This window comes from Orbicella franksi, chromosome 1, assembly GCF_964199315.1.
Source record: "Orbicella franksi chromosome 1, jaOrbFran1.1, whole genome shotgun sequence".
In the NCBI taxonomy this organism is placed as follows: Eukaryota; Metazoa; Cnidaria; class Anthozoa; order Scleractinia; family Merulinidae; genus Orbicella; species Orbicella franksi.
The window spans coordinates 36,172,148-36,187,309 of record NC_138145.1 but is presented as its reverse complement, the minus strand read 5'-3'; the positions used below and the strand labels follow the sequence as shown (position 1 = coordinate 36,187,309).

The 15,162-nt window shown below is 38.6% G+C and overlaps 2 protein-coding genes and 1 long non-coding RNA gene across 3 annotated transcripts in view; 2 read left to right on the top strand and 1 right to left on the bottom strand.

Annotated features, from left to right (window-relative positions):
* LOC145480881 (uncharacterized) overlaps positions 1-4,244 on the bottom strand; it is a 124,881-nt gene extending 120,637 nt beyond the window's left edge. The window contains exons 1-2 of the long non-coding RNA XR_014048570.1: positions 4,234-4,244; positions 582-1,392 (exon numbers count right to left, since the gene is read on the bottom strand). This is a non-coding gene — a long non-coding RNA (uncharacterized LOC145480881). The remainder of the gene's footprint in view (positions 1-581; positions 1,393-4,233) is intronic.
* Positions 1-15,162, top strand: part of LOC145479914 (MAM and LDL-receptor class A domain-containing protein 1-like) — a 266,467-nt gene that overhangs the window by 226,161 nt on the left and 25,144 nt on the right. The window lies entirely within an intron of this gene.
* LOC145480379 (uncharacterized) overlaps positions 1-15,162 on the top strand; it is a 79,363-nt gene that overhangs the window by 61,614 nt on the left and 2,587 nt on the right. The window lies entirely within an intron of this gene.

Here is a 15,162-nt window from a genome sequence, read left to right as displayed (position 1 = left end):
GAGTCCACACCAAATAAAACTGACTGTTCAGATTTTATCCCTCGCTGTTCTAAGCTGCCTCCTCCCCCGCCCACCCCCTCCAGCAGGGTATCGGATGTAAATTGTCTAGTTTAACGCACCACCCGAGTTTCATTTTGTATCAAACGTAAAATAAGCTATATGCAAACGATTGAATTCCAGTTTTATCGGTAAGGACTGTTGCTTATAAAAAAATAAATACCAAAACCACTTTTTTGTCGGTACATTAGGCCTGGTGTTCGTAAAGCATTTGTTTCTAGCGGAAGGAGAACTCAGTGCACGTGTTTGGCTCTTCTTGGACCGGGCTGGGAAATGGACTGTTTTATTTTTTTTCTATAAAGGTGTATTCTTGATTCATCGCAATCTATTGGCTCAAGCATGAATGGTGGAAATGTCAAATAACAAGTCGGGAGGGACGTGTAGTAATAGCTTAACTAGCTAAAGGTCATTGAGTAGAGGTTTGGAAATGGGAACTCCGTGTTTCAACCAATTCGCCATAAAAATAGCTGGGACGTTTACGTGTTATCCCGAATAAACAAGATGGATATGGTAAACAAACATACATACATAAATACATTCTTTATTCAAGACGCAAAGTTACAAAAGTATACATATAAAAACAAAAGATAAAAAAGAAAAGGCGTCTCGAAAAGGAAGTTATGAGGTAAACCCTATGTAAAAACTCCCTAAAATAATACGAGAAATACAGAAAATATATAAAAACAAGGATCCTTAATTAAACATTCAGATACAATTTGAGCTTGGATAGGAATAGCTGGAAGCTATCAGCTTCCACTAAGTCTCCTGGTAAATTATTCCATAGCTTAACTATTCTAATAAAAAAAGAATGTTCGTAACAATTGAGTTTGGCAGGTTTGATATCAAGTTTGTACGAATGATTAGCTCTCGTACACTTAGTTGTGGCGAATTCGAAAAAGTCTTCAAATTTCAGATGATAAAAACCAAAAAGCAACCTTATAACACTCAACTAAAGATAAATATATTCTACGGTCAAATAGAGTAGGCCATTTAAGCAGCTGACAACGGTCTTCATACGACATCTCCCCTTTCCGTTGATTAAGAGCAAGTCGCGATGCTCTTCTCTGTACACTCTCTAAAGCATGAATGTCCTTTGCGAGATAACGGCTCCAAACAGGTACCGCGTATTCCAAGATTGGCCGTACAAGAGATTTGTACAGAATGGAAAACACGTTTGAGTTAGCGGTGCCAACAGATCGTCTGATTAAGCCTAAAACTTCATTGGCTTTATTCACGGTTATGGCAGTATGATTGCCCCATGAGAGATCTTCTGTTATCGTAATGCCCCCGTTGCACAGTAGCTTGTGTACAGCCGTCCGTTCCCCTCAAGGAAAACTGCAGAAGGGTGTTTGTGTGTTACTGTTAATAATTCTGTTGCTCGCTTAAATTATTCATTCTTAAAAACTTTTTCAGTTTCACAGCATCTGACGTCACAAGCGGAAACAACAAAATAAATTGCTGTCTGCACGTGAATTTTGCGTAAGGCCGTTTATGACCTTTTCTATGTTTACAGATAATTAAAAATAACATCTCACAAACAGAGACACCGTGAATTTACGATTTGTTTCAGTCAGCTGATGATATTCGTCATCATTCCCGTTGTAACAGGCCGTGAAGTTACAGAACCTAACTTCTTCGAGTTTGCTTTTAGTCTCGACCTCATTTAATTGTTAATTTGTTAAGAAAAAGGCCAGAAAATAAAGGTTAAGTTTTACTTACCACAGGGAAATTTACATTGGAAAGGATCGAAAGTGAATTTTATGAGACATTCAGAAAAAAAGAATGATATATTACGCAGGGGTTTGGCGGAATGCGCGATGGGTTTGAACAAGAGGCGGGATAACGGATAAGACACTTCTTCGCAGAAGCGTAATATGCACTCTTTAAAAATTAATGACGGGATAAGTATTGACAAACGGCAAATTGCGAATCGTTCTTAACCCCACGGTGTCACTAAAATGAACTGCGAGGAGTGGATTTTGTCTCAAGCGGCAGGAAATACGCCTCCAGAGGCCGTCTAAAAAAATTGTTCTGGCATTTTCTTCTCGTTATACTTAGTACTTTTGTCTCTCCAGCAGCTTAATGTAATACGCGATTTTCAAGTTATTAAGATCGAGCAAAATCGAAAGAAGTTTTAATGGAACTAAATCAAACTATATAAGAACGATTTGTTTCTTGTTTGCGGTACGTAATGTTGCTTTTGTTCTTTTTCTTTTGTTCTTCCGTACAGTAAGGGCGATATTTATAGAACATCTGTTTGTGGGAAAAAGAAACCTCCGTCCAGGATCAGCTAGTCTTGATTAAGGTGTTCACTTCTAATTGGGGTGGATTAATTCATTGCAGTCTACTCTCAACTCTGAATGTGGTTATTCGAAAAACTGTTTAAGAGGAACATAAAGTATTTGCTTATGTAGGTCACTAACAAACTGCTAGCGGATTATTGGTGCCAAGAGCATTTGATTTGGGGCCTCAAGATAATATAGTCACTGGGCCATGCAATTATACAAGGGGTTTTTTGCGATATCCCGAGAGAGCAGAATGGTTATGGTAATTTTTATTGTCGAACTTAAAATCAAACAGTTTTAAGCAAAATAATGGGTAACTTATCGTTGCACAGTAGCCTGTGTTCAACCGTCCGCTCTCCTGAAGAAACATTGCAAAGGGGCTTCTGTGTGTTACTGTACATAATAGGGTCTCTCGTGTAATTGACATTGCTCGTTCATAAAAACATTTCAGTTTCACAGAATCTGACGTGCCAGGTGGAAACAAAAACGAAATTGTTGTGTTCACGTGATTTCGTCAAAAGGCCGTTTATGACATTTGAGCATGTTCACAGATAGTCACGCGATAATTGCTCAACAAGAAACTGAAATAATAGTGAGTAAACTCCCCTGCAACTAGAGGAAATAATCTTCTAGCCTTCTCTATGTGACGTGCTTTAAAGACAAACAGAGCAACTTTAGAAGATCTTATCTGATATCGCGCGATCTTTTGTAATTATTCATTCGCATTATCAAGACACGAGGGAATGTGAATTTACTATTTATGTTCGGCATTGTATAATGAATGTTCTTCGCATGATTTAATCGAAGACATTCTTCGTCATTTCCATTGTAACAGACCGTGTCATTACAGAAGCAAGCAGCCTGGAGTTTACCATTAGTCTTCGTTTTTGGTTTTATGAATGTCACAAACATACATGATTCTCAACTGAGAGGGTAAACAATACAAGATTAGTTACTTATATATTTAGATTAGTTACTTAACACAGAATAGTTCGCTTTGAAAAGTGAAAACTACAAATTGAACATTCGGGTGTTTCCCGAAATTCCAAGAAAACAGATGATCATAATGTACGCTTCAAGATATTTGTTTAGTAGGACTGCGGTTTTCATTGAGGAGGCGCGATTTTCTATTTTCCACTCCGTATTCCGCCATTAACTTTGAAAGCGTTCCCCATCCCACTTCCGAGGATGCGTAAGGTATTTTCGTCCCGTATCCCGCTATATTTTATACCGACGCCAATACCACCAAAAGCATGCGTGATAGCTTAAAGATTTCACTCGTCGTTATCCCCAGTGCCTCCCGGCCCCAGCAGGGTAACGTGATTTGCACAGGCGTAAATTATTTGATGCGCCTTGGACACCCCAGTTATCAATTAAAGAAAGCTAGTTGAACGAAGTTTTAATGGTGCTAAATCAAGCTATATCCAAACGACTGAATTCGAGTTTAATCGGATTGTAATGATGCTTTAAAAACATCCTAAATCTATTCTTTCTTTCCTTTCTCACTGTAAGGCTAGTATGTAAACAAACATTTATTTGTTGGAGGAATGTGCTTCTGTCAATGTATGTTGTAAATTTCTACTTCAGTTGGAGTGGGAGGTAACAGTTTCTTTGCCAACTATCTATAAAGGTGTGCTCTTGATTTATTATTATTGTAAGTCATTTCTCAAGTCTGAGTTTAAGGAATTCGAATACCGGTCGGAAGGAACAGGAAGCATTTGCTAAAGTGGGTCAGTAATAGACTGCTAGCGGATTATCACGGGGTTTGATTCTGGGACCTACCGGTCTAAACCTCAAAACTTTGAAAACATCTTTTTGGGGGGCGGTATCCAACCTTCCCCCCTTGCACCTCCGAGGGTTACTCATAAGTCAATAAATCTTTAAAACGTACCTCATATGGTTATCACTCATCTCCGCAGTCATCGTTGTCCCTATTTCCTCATCCGTTATGTAATAGATCAAAAACGAGTGCGAGTTTTTCATCAGGGGTTCCAAACACCGAGAAACAGATGAAAGCACGACGCCGAAGGCGGAGTGCTTTTATTGTTTCGAGGTGTTTGGAACCCCTGATGAAAAACGAAGCACGAGTTTTTGAGCTGGCTTCTCAAAGTAGCATGAGAATTTTTTTCGAAGAATAGGTAATTAGTAGGCGTGTTCAATAGGCTATTGTCTGTTTTTTATTCATATGGTAAATGAAATGAATCTTTTATATGCGGCCATGTGGGCAAGTTTTAAAGGTTGAATTTTTAATAAATTAACATTATGCCGCGTGATGGAGATCGAGTGGAGATCAGAACGTTTTCGAGTTCCAAAAACCTCTTCTCAAGAAAATGTTTTGGTGAATGATGCTGTTCCAGTTTCAACTAAGTATAAAAACAAGTGGGCTGTGAACATTTTTGCCGAATGGCAGAGGTTGAGAGAGGTTAAAGTTCCGGTATTAGATTGTGGCGGTCTCTTCAAGGACTACGATTTACACAATGTTACCGCTGTGAGTGTAGATATTGCTGGAATGGACGCTCTGTCGCTGAACTATTGGTTGTCAAAATTTGTGATGGAGGTAGCTAAAAAGTCCGGTGAAAGATACCCTCCGAAGTCTGTTTATGGTATCATTTGTGCCCTCAAGCGTTATTTGGAGGAGAAAATGGATCAGAAGCTTTGAATCCTCTGGACGCTAGTGACAAAAGGTACTTGACAACTTTTAGACCGAATTGGTTAGTAATTTAAAATGCACTGTTTCAGGACTTTAATTTTGTGTGTTATTTTTTGAAGGTTTGTCCTTTTCCGACGTTGCTTAGATGCCGAGATGAAGAATGGCGTTCGAGAAGGGCTTCACATTAAGTGTAAGAAAGAGGAAAAGGAGTTTGTGAGCGAGCAAGAAGAAGCAGTATTCTGGCAAAAGAAATTGCTGGGAACTACATCAGCTAAGTCGTTATTGAACACGATCTATTTCTACAACGGAAAAGTTTTGGGGTTGCGGGGGGGAGATCACAGAAATATTGTTGTAGACAACTTTGAAATTGGTCCAAATTTTATTAAGTTTGAAGAAAATGCCTCTAAAACTTATCATGGAGGTCTTTGTGATGTAAAGTATGTGCCGCGAGTGGTCAAGCACGTTTGTCATTCTATTGAGGAAAAGCACGAGCCGTGCCTTGTTGAGATATTCAGATTGTATGTAGGGTTAGTTGAGACTCGTGCAAAGGAAGTTACTGCATTTTACTTTAAGCCATCAAAAACTAGGTTCGCATTCGATAAAGCGCCCGTAGGCATCGACAGCTTGAACAAGATTTTGCCTGACATGTGCGACGCGGCAGGCTTTAAACGCAAAACCGCTCACAGTTTGCGCGTTACTTGTGTTTCCTCCCTGTTCAATTCTGGGGTTGAAGAAAAATTGATTCGCGAAAGGTCGGGGCATCGTTCTAATGCATTGTTGCAGTACGAAAAGCCTACAGAAGAAAATGTGTCTAAAGTTTCAAAGATCCTACGTCCAAGTGTTGTTAGTACAACTACATGTTTTACCACAGAGAAACAGGATCAATCTTTAACGGATGTTGTTTTCCAGAAAGGAAAATTCAAAAACTGTACAATTAATGTAACGATGTCTAAGAAGGAATAATATGTTGCTGTATTGTTGTTGTAAGCAATGATTTAAGCGGGAAAAATGCTGTATTTAGAATTATAATTAAGACTGATTAAAATTCAAGTTTCTTGATCAGTGTCTTGATCAGTTTTTGAACTAATCTACCGTGTGTTGATCGGTATGTTCATTGGGTATCAACATACATGCACCTGACCCAATTGATGCGAGCTGATTGGGTCATCAGCTCATGAATAATTAATGAGTTTGAGAATACAATATACAATGTTCTTTATACATATGTAACGAAATGAAAAGTGTTGATGTTAAGATTTATTTAATACATCGCCAGCCCAGAAATGGTACTCAAAGATAAAACTGACAAGAATGCGTAAACTTAAGCGAATCCAGGGGAAGGCGTCGACATTCGAAGGCTTATCTAGCTTCTTGTAAAAGATGTCTCACAACGTCTAGGAGAATCTAGGTGTCAAATTTTCTTTGATGGAAGGTATGCATTGCCCTCCGACCACCCTCCATCCCCCCAAGTTGGTTTCATCAACTGATATGGCCTTCGATCAAAACCTGAATATGATATTTTTCATTTAATTTTGCATTGGATTTTCTGTGGGTTGGAAGGGGTGTGAAAAAAACTCGTTTCTTTATTTGGCCTTCGCCAGTCATATAGAAATATCTTATTTGAATATTTTCCCTTGAAAACATGTTTCCAATCTTTGTTGATTTGAGACCTCCAGACCTTCATCACGGGGCCATATTATCATATGAGGAGGTTTTCGCTATATTCCGAATGAGAAAAATGGGCATGTATGGTAATTTTTAACTGTCGAACTTAAAATCAAACATTGTTTTAATTATGTATTCGATTTTCTGTGGGTTGGAAGGGGTATGAAAACAACTTGTTCCGTTATTTGGCCTGCGCCGGGCGTATAAAAGTATCTCATTTGATTATTTTCCTTGAAACAAAGTTTCCAATCTTTGTTGATAATTTCTCTTCAGCAAAGTAAGGTCCCTTTCGATTCGTGTCATTTCTCATCTCAAACTGAATTTCTGAATAGAAATCCCCCTCCACTTTTCCCCACTTAAACAGAAACTAAATGAAGGGATGGTTTCCAAGTGTAAGAATCAAAATGATTACTGGCCATACATTTCCCTACAGTATATAGACTACCATTACCAAGAAAATGCTCACTCCGAAAAAAAGCCCTCAAGTCAGGATCGATGGTGTCTAGATGTATAGGCTGCCAGACATTGTATGTACTATCATTAACAGTCATTGTTACCTCATGGTTTTGAGCTTTTTCCACACATGTGGTACACAGTTCTCTTCAGCCAGTATCAAGAATTTTAAGATGGTGAACAGTTTCATATAACTGCAAAACAAATCAAGCAGTGACGCGTGTACCTCCTACCCGACACATCCTCATCAGTCTTAAACGTTACATAATAATAATTATGATAATAATAATAATGGTGCTACTAATAAATTTTATAATAACTTGTATTGCATCTTTTAACACGCAATGATCAAAAGCGCATTATATCAGAATTCATCATGACTTCATCCAACACGAATCTTAAGCCTTTAACACCTACTTCTTTCCGCTAAAGACTCAGAAGACGAATATGTTACTTACCGTTCGGCTTTGGACTGGCTCCATGGATATGGTTGACAATCTGCTTAAGGCTTGAAGGAGATAATCGAGAGTGTCATCGTCCATGCAAACTAAAACAAAAGTAAAATAAGGTAAAAACGTAAAATTACTAAAAGTCACGTTCACAATCGCTCTTCCCTTCCAGTTTCTGAACACGTTGTCCTGCAACGCTGAAGCAGAAGAAAAAGAAGAAGGAGAAGAAGAAGAGGAAGAAGAAAAAGAAAAAGAAGAAGAAGAAGATGAAGAAGAAGAAGAAGAAGAAACAAGAAGAAGAAGAAGAAGAAGAACTTGACGAAGAAGAAGAAGAAAGACTTCATTTCAGTGTCAAATAATAATTCAATTAAATCAGGGTTGTCAAAACCGATAGAATTGGGTACATTCGCTTTAAGGCATTTTAAACCTTCTTATTCCAAGTAAACAACGTTTAAGCGTGCAAAACAAACTTCAGTTTCGACGTAGTGGAGGAAATCGTTTTGCCAGAATTCGCAAGAATATCACACGGTGCATATATTAAAATGTGAATAAATAAAATTGCACAGATAAGACTAAATGTAAGGAAACTGAATGGTGAGTTACCTCGACACCATGGACGGTGTGCTTGAAAGTATTTCTCTTCTCTGTCAAAACAAAATCTAGGTACATTAACCTCTTGCTCGCTGCCCTTTCAGTGCACGGTAAGACAAAGGCCTCCTTGTCGTCGTTCAGTATATGCATTTTCCACGCGGAAACTAGTTTCTTGAAGACTGTTGACGAAGAATCAACGCAAAGTTAGCCTCCCTTTATTTAGTATATAGTTACCGCGAAGATGAAATATGAATAAAAATGAGTGAACGTGATTTGAATTTCAAAAAGCTTCACAAGGCAGTAAATTTGCCGGAAGACTGGAGCGGCTTTTAATTTGCTGTTTATGATTTTCAAGTTTTTTGTGCATGTTTTTTAGAAGCCTGCATTTAGGAACTCTGCATAATTCAAAGAAATGTGATCGGATAACTGCTAGGATTAAGTCTAACACAGTTTAAGGACGTTGGCGCGAAAATTTTCCAGTCGATGGATTTTTAAAACTTTTACAGCATTCAGATAACGAGTTACTTGTGTCAGAAACAAAAAACGATCCTAGTCATATTTTGTAGAAGTGGTTCTGCTGCGTAGATAATTCCAAATGTTGACAACGTTTTCACAAAACTTAAGAGGCCCTGCGCCTAAGAAACGACCGATGATTTCCGACTAAAAATTAATATCGGCCGATTTTTATCTCCCGAGTAGAGGTTACCGAATACTATTTAAAATTGAATTTCTTTTGTTTCAGTTTCGCTTTAAACCAAAAATATCGAGCCGCAAACTTTTTCCGTCTGATAGCAGCAAAATCAGGCCGAAAATAAGCCCCCGCAAAATACTGTTCAGAAATTACTACCGCAACGCAAAATAATTAGAAAACTGCACAGTGTTGAAGAAAAAGGCCTTTTAATGCAATATCATTCGATAAACATCAAAAAACTGCCGAAGCGATTAATGTGATGATAGGTTTTTGGCCTGGGAAAGCACTTCTGTGAAAACCTGGGAAACTCTCTTGCTGCGGGGATCAGTACCGGATCTGTTGCAGGGAATTACCTTGAGAGACGTCAACAGCACTCAGAACTTGGGTCCAACGATATCGTTTTAATCCAAGAACACAACCATAATGCAACCGGAACATAACCGGAATGCAGCCAGAATGTAACCAAAGAATATTTCACAAGGCACGACTATTTAAGCCGAAAGCGCAATTCTAAAGGATTAGGTAAAGCTATTAAAAATTCTTAACTAAATATTATCTAATACATTTCAGAAAGCTCGATTGGCTCTAACGGAATTCAACGTTTACAAGATTAATAACTTTCAAAACAACACAGGTAGATAACAGTTTAACAAAAGACTATCGCAGGTAGCAATTACAGTTGAACGCTTATTACAGTTATGATCCTACAACAAACTAGCAGGTGTCCATTACGGTCAATGAACTGGAACAGTGACCTGTAACTCAGAAATGCAAAACGAACTAACACAAATATATCTATGTTGGATTTCTATATTTTCCGACAGCGAAAGCGAATATGTAAAACGTACTTAATTATCTAATTCTCTCTCCTCACATTAAAAAATAACGTTTCAAATGTTGCATACTAAATTAGATGGAGCGTTGGAGCTGATTTTAAAATAATTCTTTCTCAAAAGTCCAACGCTGTTGAAAGAAATCACAGTGATGAATTAGACATTGGAGGGATACACATCACGTTTCTGGAAAAACATTTTTCGGCCAAAGTATATTGACCTTGTACAAAGCGTTCAAAGTTACCGTGTTTACCGTTATCCTACTACTTCGGCGAAACACTTTTCTTTTGCCAATACGGCCGTGGATAGCGTGTTAAACGCCACTTTAAACCTTGCTAGGCATTCAAAGACCATCCTGAGTAGAAGGATGTAGAATTGAAAGAGAAAGGAAGATGAAAAATACGCAGAAAAATAAACTAACTCGAAATTACCATCTGCTAACGAAAGTTGAATCTGGAAAATGTCGTCGTGTGACAGCGGCCATTGACGTCATTTGTCACGTCAAGTCGCAAGAGCGTGGGAAAACGAGTCTGCAATGTCCTTCGGGCGGTCAGCGGCTAGGGATCCAGTCGTGACCCCATAACTCAGATCACGCTGCGGCCAAAACGGTGTGGCGGTTGGGGAAGTTTTTCTTTTTGAGTGACCATCATTGGTGAAAAATAACATAACATTGTTCCATTAAACGTTTTCTGGCCGGGAAAAATTGTTTCCCTATTTGTGCATTCGTTTGGATTCCGCCGCTATTTGTACAAATGACGTCAATGGCCGCTGTCACGCGACGACATTTTCCAGATTCAACTTTCGTTAGCAGATGGTAATTTCGAGTTATTTTCTTTTTCTGCGTATTTTTCATCTTCCTGTCTCTTTCAATTCTACGTCCTTCTACTCAGGATGGTCTTTGAATGCCTAGCAAGGTTTAAAGTGGCGTTTAACACGCTATCCACGGCCGTATTGGCAAAAGAAAAGTGTTTCGCCGAAGTAGCAGGATAACGGTAAACACGGTAACTTTGAACGCTTTGTACAAGGTCAATATACTTTGGCCGAAAAATGTTTTTCCAGAAACGTGATGTGTATCCCTCCAATGTCTAATTCATCACTGTGATTGCTTTCAAAAGCGTTGAACTTTTGAGAAAGAATTATTTTAAAATCAGCTCCAACGCTCCATCTAATTTAGTATGCAACATTTGAAACTTTATTTTTTAATCGCTTCGGCAGTTTTTTGATGTTTATTGAATGATGTTGCATTAAAAGGCCTTTTTCTTCAACACTGTGTAGTTTTCTAATTATTTTGCGTTGCGATAGTAATTTCTGAACAGTATTTTGCGGGGCCTTGTTTTCGGCCTGATTTTGCTGCTATCAGACGGAAAAAGTTTGCGGCTCGATGTTTTTGGTTTAAAGCGAAACTGAAACAAAAGAAATTCATTTTTAAATAGTATCCGGTAACCTCTACTCGGGAAATAAAAATCGGCCGATTTTATTTTTTAGCCGGAAATCATCGGTCGTTTCTTAGGCGCAGGGCCTCTTAACCCTTCAAGAAGCATTTGAAACCGCCGCACAGATAAACGAGGAGCTAAAAATAACGTAATTTGATGATGCATTTGGCAAAAAAAATTCAAACTTCTAGTAGATAGATTTTCTTCATTTTTTCGCTAAACGTAGAAAATCTGTGGGTAAAATGATCAATCAAAAGAAAAATAGAGGTTACCGAACGTCCAATATCGTTAAAGCCAGGCAAAGCTATAGCAATGGCCATCTGCCCAATCATTGTTCATTTTATTACTTAACGCGCGCATCGATGCATGACGCGGCGTGTAAATTTGCGTACGCAGAAAGGATGCGCAGAAACTGTTAGCGTGAATGTCCTTAGAGGACGAGGAGGGTGAGTTTCTTGTCTCGCCCATTTACTGACTGTAACACTGTTTGTTATAGAGTTAACAAAATTTAGGACATGGGCGCATTTTTGGTTTATTAAAAGTGATAACGAGCAAGCTATTCTTCCCTCCACTTTTTACTCAAAGAATAATTGATAAATTAAACTTAATGAAAATGCAGATGAAAATTCACAATAGCCCCAGAATTACAGTTCTGTGTTATTTCTATGTAGATTCAAACAATTATATTCCAGTTTTTCAATGTAGCAGAGCTCTAATCCGATAATTATTCTGTTGACGTACCCAGCTCATTAGGAATCTGAAATCTTAGCTTTCTATTCTCTTTCTTTAAAATTAGTTCTGGGTTGAAACTTCCTTTTCTCGCAGAAGGGATATGAAAGTCAAGATAAATGTGTCGTCAGAAATGAGAACTATTTTGATTGAGGACTTTATTTCATGATTTAAGGGTTTGAAAAGCAAATAGTTTCTAACCATTTGAAGAAATTCAAATTCAACGTAACAAGAACAGTTCATGGAGGCTTTGGACTTTTGATTGGTTAACTTTTAATAATTCGCGTACATTAAGGAAAAAGTTGACAATATGCCCCTTGGTGCCGCCAAACGTGGTTACGCTAATGCCCGCGGTTTTGCGCATGAGCTGTTTCATCGTCACGATACAGCACTTACACCTTGCCTTCTGTCAAAATTGACATTATCAAAGGTGCGACTATATTCTTTATTTAAAATGTTTGAATTTTGAACATTTTTGCGTTTAAAATTTTACTTTCAACTCTCGTGTAATCTTTTCAATGGATCTCCAATATGATTGCAGTATCTAGATCTTCATTATAGTTTTGAATCGTACATACAGATCCGTATTGGAATTAGTGTTCAACAGAGCTTCCAGCTGCTCAAGTTATTGTTTTTATGAAGGATCGTTTCCCTTTCACTTTTTAACTAGTACAGGGTTTCAAGAATCACTTCCCCTATAAAAACAAGGCTTTTGTTCCTACTCCAAATTTCCTTGTAATCAGTACAAATAATTCTTTCCTCGATCGATCGATCCATAGATCGATGCTACGCGAAATTTATATTTTAAATGTTTGGGAAAACTAATTCTATAGTTTTTATGGGCACCAGCGTAAACAACACAAGTTCAGAGTAACAAAAACAGTTCACAAAGCCGCTGTCACGTAAAAGTAGCTTTTCAATAAATGCCCTATTTAGTTCGTATAGTGTGATCGTCCGGGTGAGTGTAGTTCTGAAAAGAACTGTTGTTGGTGACTGACGTTTCGACAACCTGAGCGGAAGTCATCTTCAGAGTCAAGTAAATATTGTTTGCCAGTCGATGATCTTATAAGTCTGGTCCGTTGAACGTGATTGGTCAGTATAGCCATGATGGTATTGGCTGAAAGACTCGCGTAAAGTTTGTCATCAGTCATTGGTGGGTTTCGATCCGTCTATTGTTAGTCAAATAGGTCGGTTTTTGTCCGTGTATTGTTAAGTCGGTCTGTTAGAAGTCCGTTTGTCGGTTTCGTTTCTGTCGTGGATAAGTCGTTTGTAAGGCGCCGGTAGTTGTTGACATCTGTTAAGAGGCGTTTGTTCTAGGTTAGTGTACCAGCTTTCCAGGGTCAGTCGTTGAGAATAGTTTGTACTGTAGGTTAAGCACTGAGCAGAGTCCCAGTCAATGTTGTGGTTTGTCAGTTGATGATGTACAGCAATGTGATTGTTGGCATCACCATTTCTCGTGGCTCGTTTGTGTTCAGTCAGTCTCGTGTTAAGGTTTCTGCCAGTCTCACCAATGTAGGAAGCCTGGCAGTCGGAGCATTTGATCTTGTAAACTGCTCCCTGTCTGTCGTTAGGTTCGTCTCTGTCTTTCACGTTGGTCAGTAAGTGTCGTAACGTAGTTGTAGGTTTGTGGGCTACACGAATGTTGTAGGGCTGTAGGATCCGCGAGATGGTCTCAGAAGTGCCCTTAATGTAAGGTATAGTCACTGTTGTAACAGGCGTAGGGTTCCTGTTCGTAGCGTCAGCTTCAGTAGGTTGGTAAATGTTTCGTCTAATAAAGTCAGCGTTGTAGTTGTTTTTGTGAAAAACACGTTCAAGGTATCTGTTTTCGTCACGTAAGCTGTCCGGTGTGTCACAAACTAGTTGCGCTCGTCTCGTCAAAGTCTTTATAGTCGTGGCTTTGTGTGAAGTCGGGTTGTAGGATGATTCGTCAAGTAATCTGTCGGTATGCGTCGGTTTTCTGTACACTGTTCGTTCGTAGTTCGTTGTTGTCGCGGCTTACCAAACAGTCTAGAAAAGGAAGTTTTCCATTTTCTTCGATCTCTTTAGTAAACTGGATGTCGGCGTTCTGTTCGTTTAGGTGGTCGTGAAAATCGTCAATTTCGTCTTTGTGAACGGCGGTAAAGGTGTCGTCAACGTAGCGTAACCAAAGCGGTATCGTTTGTCGGCAAGTTGCAAGGGCTCGTTCCTCCACGTGTTGCATCACAATTTCTGCGACAACAACAGAAACAGGCGACCCCATTGCTGTTCAATCACGTTCAACGGACCAGACTTATAAGATCATCGACTGACAAACACTATTCACTTGACTCTGAAGATGACTTCCGCTCAGGTTGTCGAAACGTCAGTCACCAACAACAGTTCTTTTCAGAACTACACTCACCCGGACGATCACACTATACGAACTACTGATACTCCTGGGTTCAAACCATTTACTGTGAAATGCCCTATTTATTACAAAGAAGCTAAGTGAATTTCCAACGTGAAATGTCCATTCCTGCTGCCGCCTCAATTCTGTTTTTCTTTCAATCGCCATCGGTTTCGAAATAGCAGATGGTAATTTGAAATGAGCACAAACTAACAGGGAAATAAAAATGTCAAAGACACGGACGAGTTCCAAAAAAATATATCAGAACGTTTAGCCATGCAGACCCTGTGACCAGTTAATGACTGTGGTTTAAAAAGTACAAATACAAGATCTATAGAGCTAAAAATGTAAGCTCATCATTTCTAGGTTAATCTTTAATGATTGGCGTATACCAAGGAAAAAGTTGACTACATGTCGCTTGGTGCCGTCAAACGAGGTTAACTCCTACGCCTCTTGGTATTAGCTGTTTGGTCACGTCTGAAAATTGAAAGCATCGCACGATACAGTACTTACAACTTGCTTTCACATAACAAACGTTCTCAAAGGTGCAATTATTTTTTCAATTTTTATTTTTTTAAAATATTCTTTAGCATTCAAATGAATATATGAAATTTCATATATTTGAACTGCGGAGAACTGCACCGGTATCGCAGAGGTCATGAGTTCGAATCCCGTTCAGGCCTGAATCTTTTTTCAGGCTTTAATTTCACAACTGCTTAAGTTGTGTGTATAACTGCGATGATCAGTCATATCTTCACATATTTTAGCTTTGTTAATTTTCACTTTCCCTACAAACCCCTTACTTTTGTTCCAATTGCAAATTACCTTATGATGGGTAAAGTTAAATTTATCCTCAATCGATCGATACTACGCGTTCTCTTTTACAAGCATCTTTCTGTTTAATTTTTGGGGAAATTTATGCTACACATTTATTAAAGGAAACTTTTGAGACACCATCAGT